Below are 8,402 nucleotides of genomic sequence, written 5' to 3' on the forward strand. Positions count from 1 at the left end.
GTTGCAGCTAGGGTGTAAGTTTTTCCAACATATGACTTTGGTGCGATCCGTCTTACGACGTCCAATCCCCATGCATTGAACGACCATGAAGCAACTGTAAGGTGTAATTAGGCCTGACAATTGCTGACATGACCCGATTACCCGATACGACACGACACGAAATTAACAGGTGTTCGGGTAGACACGATAACAAATCGGGTGTTATCGGGTAACCCGATAAGCACCTATTAAGATAATGGGTTAGTTCGGGTATACATGTGGGTAACACGATAAATGATAAGCAGAATATTAATTTAATAATTTTATAACCCTAAAAAATACTATAATAATTATATATATTAATTTAACAATTTTATACCCCTAAAAAGTTTAAAACTATGATAATTATATATATATATATATATTAAATTAACTATAATAATTATACCTCCCAAATATTAACTATAATAATTATATATATATATATATATATTAAATTTTAAATTAAATTTTATACCCCTAAAAACTATAATAATTATATGTACAAAATAAATAGATTTAAATATAGATCAAATATATATATATATATATGTACACACATACCATTGAACTTGATGGGATACACGAAACTAATTTCAACGATTCAACCGTTGAACTTGTTTGTATATGCTTCGAGATCGCATCAACAAAAATCGCAAAAAAAAAAAGACATTCAAAGATTAAGTAATGGGAAAACTTTTCGACGGTTATAAAACAAAAAATCATGATTTAACAGTTATTTTAACTCCGATTTTGATGATTTTTTACAGCTACACTCCTTGACCCTATATGAATACAATGAATGAATTCAAACTTCAATTTAAAATATTTACACTAGTGGATACCACAAAATCTTATGTTATACTTAATGAAAGTATAAATAAACTCTCAGTGTTAATGAATCTATCGTTTTGATGGGATACGAATTCTATGAAACTAATTTTAACGATCCAACCGTCAAACTTGTTTGTATATGCTTCGAGATCGTATACGCCAAAAATCACAAAAAAAAAAACATTCAGAGATCAAGTAATGAGACAAAACTTTTCGACGGTTATAAAACAAAAAATCACGATTTAACAGTTATTTTAACTCCGATTTTGATGATTTTTTTACAACTCCACTCATTGACCCTATATGAATACAATGAATAAATTTGATCGTCAATTTAAAATATTTACACAACTGGATACTACAAAATCTTATGTTATACTTAATGAAAGTATAAATAAACTCTTAGTGTTAGTGAATCTATCGTTTGGATGAAATACGATTTCTATGAAATTAATTTTAACGATCCAACCGTCAAACTTGTTTGTATGTACTTCGAGATCGTATACGCTAAAAATCATAAAAACCAAACATTCAGAGATCAAGTTATGAGACAAAACTTTTCGATGATTATAAAAAAAAATCACGATTTAACGGTTATTTTAACTCCGATTTTGATGATTTTTTACAACTACACTCCTTGACCCCATATGAATACAATGAATGAATTTGATCGTCAATTTAAAATATTTACACAAGTGGATACCACAAAATCTTATGTTATACTTAATGAAAGTATAAATAAACTCTAAGTGTTAGTGAATCTATCGTTTTGATGGGATACGAATTCTATGAAACAAATTTTAATGATCCAACCGTCAAACTTGTCTATATATGCTTCGAGATTGCATACGCCAAAAATCACAAAAAACAAACATTCAGAGATCAAGTAATGAGAAAAAAAAATTCGACGGTTATACAAAAAAAATCACGATTTAACAGTTATTTTAACTCTGATTTTGATGATTTTTTACAACTACACTCCTTGACCCTATATGAATAAAATGAATGAATTTGATCATCAATTTAAAATATTTACACAAGTGGATACCACAAAATCTTATGTTATACTTAATGAAAGTGTAAACAAACTCTTAGTGTTAGTGAATCTATCGTTTTGATGGGATACGAATTCTATGAAACTAATTTCAACGATCCATCCGTCAAACTTGTTTGTATATACTTCGAGATCGCATCAGCAAAAAATCACAAAAAAAAACATTCAAACATCAAGTAACGGGACAAAACTTTTCGACGGTTATAAAACGAAAAATCACGGTTTAACAGTTATTTTAACTCTAATTTTGATGATTTTTACAACTACACTCCTTGACCCTATATGAATACAATGAATGAATTTGATCGTCAATTTAAAATGTTTACACAACTGGATACCACAAAATCTTATGTTATACTTAATGAAAGTATAAATAAACTCTAAGTTTTAGTAAATCTATTGTTTTGATGGGATACGCATCCTATGAAACTACTTTTAATGATCCAACCGTCAAACTTGTTTGTATATGTTTCGAGATTGCATACGCCAAAAATCACAAAAAACAAACATTCAAAGATCAAGTAATGGGACAAAACTTTTCGACGATTATAAATGAAAAATCACGATTTAACGGTTATTTTAACTCTGATGTTGATTATTTTTTATAGCTACGCTCATTGACCCTATATGACAACAATGAATGAATTCAATCTTGAATTTAAAATATTTACACTAGTGGATACCACAAAATCTTATTAAGCTCGACGGACTAATTTTTGATAATTTACTTTTGAGAAAACTCCAACATCTAGAGGCTGTTTTTCTCTGCAATAAATTTCTTCAAAATTCCATAAACTAATCAAATAGGTTGCCTATGTGGTCTATGTTGTTTACTAGTTCTATGTGAGTGTGACTGTGTGACCTTCAGTTAGGCTAAAACTGCATTAGCATTACGAGGTAAATCCAGTTGAGTCCATTTTGTGCGTAGCGTAATCACTGCACCAATCCACTATGATTTGCAGTTGAGTCCATTTTCTCCATTTTGTCCACTGTGACTGTGTGGTTAAACCAATCCACAACCCCTGCACTAGAAGAAATTAAGCACAAAATGTGATCTGAGTTAGATAAACAAAACAAATCAACTACTAGCTAGCTGTTTGTTCCACTTCTGTGTTCTGCTAAAGAATTCGTAATCTTAGTATTGAGTGTGCAAATTCTTACTTGGTTTTTAGAACAGGTCCGACTCTTAGTATTGGTAATCTTAGTATTGTTTGGTAATTTGCAGTTTTGTTTATCTAGAATTGGTAATCTTAGTTTTGTTTTTCTTTCATGAAGCAATGGATGTTGTAGACCAAGATTTTACGAACCTTAGTGATGGAGGGTCAGTGAAAGTTACAATGGGAATACAATCTGATCATGGAAGTGAAAATACAGAAGATACAAATACAAGTCCTGCAAAGAAAAAGGCTAGAGTGATCAAATTAGGTAAGTGAACATTTAGGTCTCTTGTTTGGAAAACTTTCAACAAATTGACTACTATTTTTTAAGATGGTAAAAGTCGTGCTCAATGTAAAGATTGTAAGAAATTGGTAATAAATGATAGTCATCATGGGACGGGTAATATGAATAGACATTTGAAAACATGCCCTGGACCGATTGGTGGATTATTGTCGGTGTCTGAATTCTATTCCCAAAACTTTGATCCTGTGGTATTCCGAAGCTTATTGGTAGATGCCATCATCAAGCATAATCTTCTTTTTAGTTTTTCAGAATATGAGGGAATTAGGACTTTGTTTGCATATATATATATATATATATATATATATATATATATATATCCTGATATTAAGTTACCGTGTAGAAATACAATTAAAGCTTGTGTGTTGAGGATGTTCAAAAATGAAAAACAAAGGCTTCATAATTTGTTAGGCTCAGTTAAAGGTAGAATTTGTTTGATATCAGACTTATGGACCTCACAATGCACTGATGAGTATCTTGCTCTTACTGCTCACTTTGTAGACAAATATTGGAAATTGCATAAAAGAAATTTAAGGTTTTGTCACATGCCTCCTCCGCATACTGGTGTTGCATTATCTGAGAAAATTAATGCATTGGTGACTGAGTGGGGGATTGATAAGAAGTTATTTTCTATTACTTTGGATAATGCTTCTTCAAATATTTCTTTTGTTAGCATTTTGAAGAATCAATTGAATCTTAGAAGTCTTCTTATGATGAATGGTGAGTTCTTTCATGTTCGTTGTTGTGCTCATGTTTTGAATTTGATAGTTTAAGATGGACTTTGTTTGTACCATACTTAGGGCCTCCGTATTTAGACCTCGTATAAATACTCGGAGGACTCAAATGTAATTATGTAATAAATGAAGGGGGCAAATATGTAATAAGTGAGGAGCCCTTATTCTATAAAAGGACCCCTCACTCTCCTCATGAAAGGATGTCAAGTTTTAGGCCATGGGAAGAGAGCACATAGAAAATAGGCTAGAGAGTACACTGCCTCTAGCCTTCTTGTATATTCACCATTTAGAGTGAAACAATATCAAGATCAATGTGGACGTAGCCTAAACATTAGGGTGAACCACGATACATCTTGTGTTCTTTACTTTCTTGCAGATTCACGGTCGAATTTATGTTGTTCCAAGACCCCTCCGGTTTTGTGCATCAACATTTGGCGCCGTCTGTGGGAATCGACATGAAAAACTATGTCGGTTCTCTTTCATTTTTTCATCAAATCTCACCACCGTGAATCTGTAGAAACCTAACACCCACACTCAGAGACACACCAATTCAATCTACAGAGAGAAAGAAAAACTCAGGTGCATCTCTCTTGAATCCGCTGACCAATAGCCTCCAATTCCACAAGCAAATCACAGAGACATTTTCACAAACACCTCACACGCAATCGCCAAGCTTGTTTTCCAACACCCATTCTGATGGCTTCCGTCGTCCCCGATAACCTCACCAGGGAGCAGTACGTGTACCTGGCGAAGCTCTCTGAGCAAGCAGAGCGCTATGAGGAGATGGTCCAGTTCATGGAGAAATTGGTCGTTGGTTCGACTCCGGCCGTCGAGCTGACTGTCGAGGAGCGCAACCTTCTTTCCATCACGTACAAGAACGTGATCGGCTCCTTCCGCGCCGCTTAGCGCATCGTGTTCTTCGATCGAGCAGAAGGAGGAGGGCCGGAAGAATGAGGAACACGTGCCACTCATCAAGGAGTACAGATCCAAGGTTGAGTCCAAGCTCTCTGATGTCTACGCTAGCATATTGAAGCTCTTAGACTCCAATCTTGTGCCGTTGGCGTCGGCCAGTGAGTCCAAGGTCTTCTATCTGAAGATGAAGGGCAACTACCACCGTTACATGGCAGAGTTCAAGTCCGCCGAGAAGAGAAAAATTGCTGCTGAGAACACTATGCTTGCTTACAAGGCTGCCCAGGACATAGTATTTGCGGTTCTATCACCAACTCATCCAATAAGATTGGGTCTGGCACTAAATTTCTCAGTGTTCTACTATGAGATTCTCAATCAGTCTGATAAAGCTTGCAGCATGGCCAAACAGGAGAACATGCAGGAAACGGAGTGAGAAACAAAAGCAAAAGCGGAGATAAGATTCTTTTCTTATTATTAATCCTATTATCATTCCTTGTCTGCCAACTGCAAAAGGGAAAAGAAAAATAAGAAACAAAAACAAAAACAAAAGCAGAAAGTAGAAAGAAAAGCATAAAGTAAAAGCAGAAAGCAAAAGAAGATAAAAAGAAGCAGACATAATTGCGGTGGTGATGACATGCAGAAAAGGGAATTATGGGTGTGACCCATTGAGCAGAGGGTCGGATTTATTTTTGAATGATGTGATTTATTTTTCTTATCTTTTGGAGACATCTGTATAACCCCATCAGAGGGTAAAAAAAAAAAGTACGTCCAATACTCCAAAATTATTCGGCAGCCTGCCGCTATTATCAACAACCAGGTGATCAAAAGTACGCCCAGTACTCCAAAATTATTCGGCAGCCTGCCGCTATTATCACCCACCAGGTGATCAAAAGTACGTTTAGTACTCCAAAATTATTCGGCAGCCTGCTGCTATTATCACCAACCAAGTGATCAAAAGTATGCCCAGTACTCCAAAAATTATTCGGCAGCCTGCCGCTAGTATCACCAACCAGGTGATCAAAAGTACACCCAGTACTCCAAAATTATTTGGCAGCCTGCCGCTATTATCACCCACTAGGTGATCAAAAGTACGTCCAATACTCCAAAATTCATGAGCATTTATCACCCACTAGGTCATCACTCATGTCAATCATACATAAACATTCATAAACATTTATGAGCATCACTCATATCAACATTCATAAGCATCACTCATGTCAACATCCATGAGCATCACTCATGTCAATCAACATAAACATTCATGAGCATCACTCATGTCAATCAGCTTCGAAAGCTTCATTTACAGAGCTCCAGCTTCAAAAGCTCCAGCTTCAAAAGCTTCATTTACAGAGCTCCAGCTTCAAAGCTTCATTTACAAAAGCTCCAGCTTCAAAGCTTCACTTACAAAGCTTCAATGCATGATATACAAAGACCGTCTCTGAACAACCGCCACTTCGGCCCATACATGGATTGAATTTGAAGTTTCTAGCCAACAGACTCCATTGATTGAAGACTTGGGGGACTACACTATGTACCATATATTGGGCTTCCACAACGGGGCCTTATGAAAAATACTTGAGGGGACTTAACCCATTATTTATGTACTGAGGAGCGAACCCTTATTTTATAAAAGGGACTCCCTCACTTTCATTAGAGAGCACCCATTATTTATGTACTGAGGAGCGAACCCTTATTCTATAAAAGGGACTCCCTCACCATCATTCGAGAGCATCGCCACCTGTTGAGCAACCGCCTCACCGTGAGCATCAACTCTAGCCCATCACTTATGAATTGAGGAGCGAACCCTTATTCTATAAAAGGGACTCCCTCACCTTCATTAGAAAGCATCGCTGCCAGTTGAACAACCGCCTCGTCATGAGCATCATTCCTAACCCATCACTTGTGTATTGAGGAGCAAACCCTTATTCTATAAAAGGAACTCTCTCACCATCATTAAAGAGCATCACCGTCAGCTAAGCAAACGCCTCGCCGCGAGCATCACTCTTAACCCATCACTTATGTATTGAGGAGCGAGCCCTTATTCTATAAAAGGGACTCCCTCACCATCATTAGAGAGCATCGCCGCCTGCTGAGCAACCACCTCGCTGCGAGTATCAACTCTAGCCCATTATTTATGTATTGAGGAGCGATCCCTTATTCTATAAAAATGACTCATTCACCTTCAACGCCACAAGCCGAGCCAACCAAGGCAACATAAGCCACAAGTCGAGTAACCTTGCAACATATGCTACTTCTAGTTGAGCATCATTTCACATTGAGCACCGCCTTATATCGAGTATCAGTTCCAGACGACATCTAGTTACTTCGGCCCACACATAGACTGAATTTCAAGTCTCCAGCCAAAAGACTCTCTTGACTGAAGACTTGGGGGACTACTGTTTGTACCATACTTAGGGCCTCCATATTTAGACCTCGTATAAATACTCGGAGGACTCAAATGTAATTATGTAATAAATGAAGGGGGTAAATATGTAATAAGTGAGGAGCCCTTATTCTATAAAAGGACTTCTCACTCTCCTCATTAAAGGAGGTCAAGTTTTAGGCCATAGGAAGAGAGCACACAGAAAATAGGCTAGAGAGCACACTGCCTCTAGCCTTCTTGTATATTCACCATTTAGAGTGAACAATATCAACATCAGTGTGGATGTAGCCCAAACATTGGGGTGAACCACGATACATCTTGTGTTCTTTACTTTATTGCAGATTCACGGTCGGATTTACGTTATTCCAAGACCCCTCTAGCTTTGTGCATCAACAGACTTAAAGAAATTTATTCTTCGGTGATAAAGATTCATGAATGCATCAAGTATATAAAGGGCTCTGAGGCTAGGAAACTAAAGTTTTATGTATGTGTTAGACAAGTGGGAATATTGGATAGTAAGAGAGGTTTGAGACAAGATGTATCTACTAGATGGAACTCAACCTATATTATGCTAGATAGTGCAATTTTCTATCGATATGCTTTGATTCATTTAGGGTTGAGTGATTCCAATTTTAGTAGTTGTCCTTCTTCTGAAGAGTGAGATAAATAATGAAGATTTCCAAGTTTTAGGGGTATTCTTATGAGGTTACGTGCTTATTCTATGGGACAAAGTACCTCACATCAAATTTGTTCTTCCCTAAGGTGTTCGTAATCCAACTTCAAATTAAGGCAACCATGAATGACTCTGAAAGTTTCATGAATAAGATGGGGACTTACATGTACATGAAGTTTGAGAAGTATTGGTCAGAGTACAACTTGATTTTGGCAATTGCAATCATCTTAGACCCTTGTTATAAATTGCATTTTGTGGATTGGGCTTACACAAAGCTTCATGGTGTGAATTCGGTCGAATTTACAAAGGTTAATGACAAATTGAATGTTCTTTTTGGTG

At 36.3% G+C, this 8,402-nt stretch overlaps 1 pseudogene; it reads left to right on the forward strand.

The window, feature by feature from the left end:
- The first annotated feature begins 4,780 nt into the window (after nucleotides 1–4,780).
- Nucleotides 4,781–5,440, forward strand: LOC103450096 (14-3-3-like protein G-BOX factor 14 lambda; annotated as a pseudogene).
- The last annotated feature ends 2,962 nt before the right edge of the window (nucleotides 5,441–8,402 follow it).

This window comes from Malus domestica, chromosome 12, assembly GCF_042453785.1.
Source record: "Malus domestica chromosome 12, GDT2T_hap1".
NCBI classification, from domain to species: domain Eukaryota; kingdom Viridiplantae; phylum Streptophyta; class Magnoliopsida; order Rosales; family Rosaceae; genus Malus; species Malus domestica.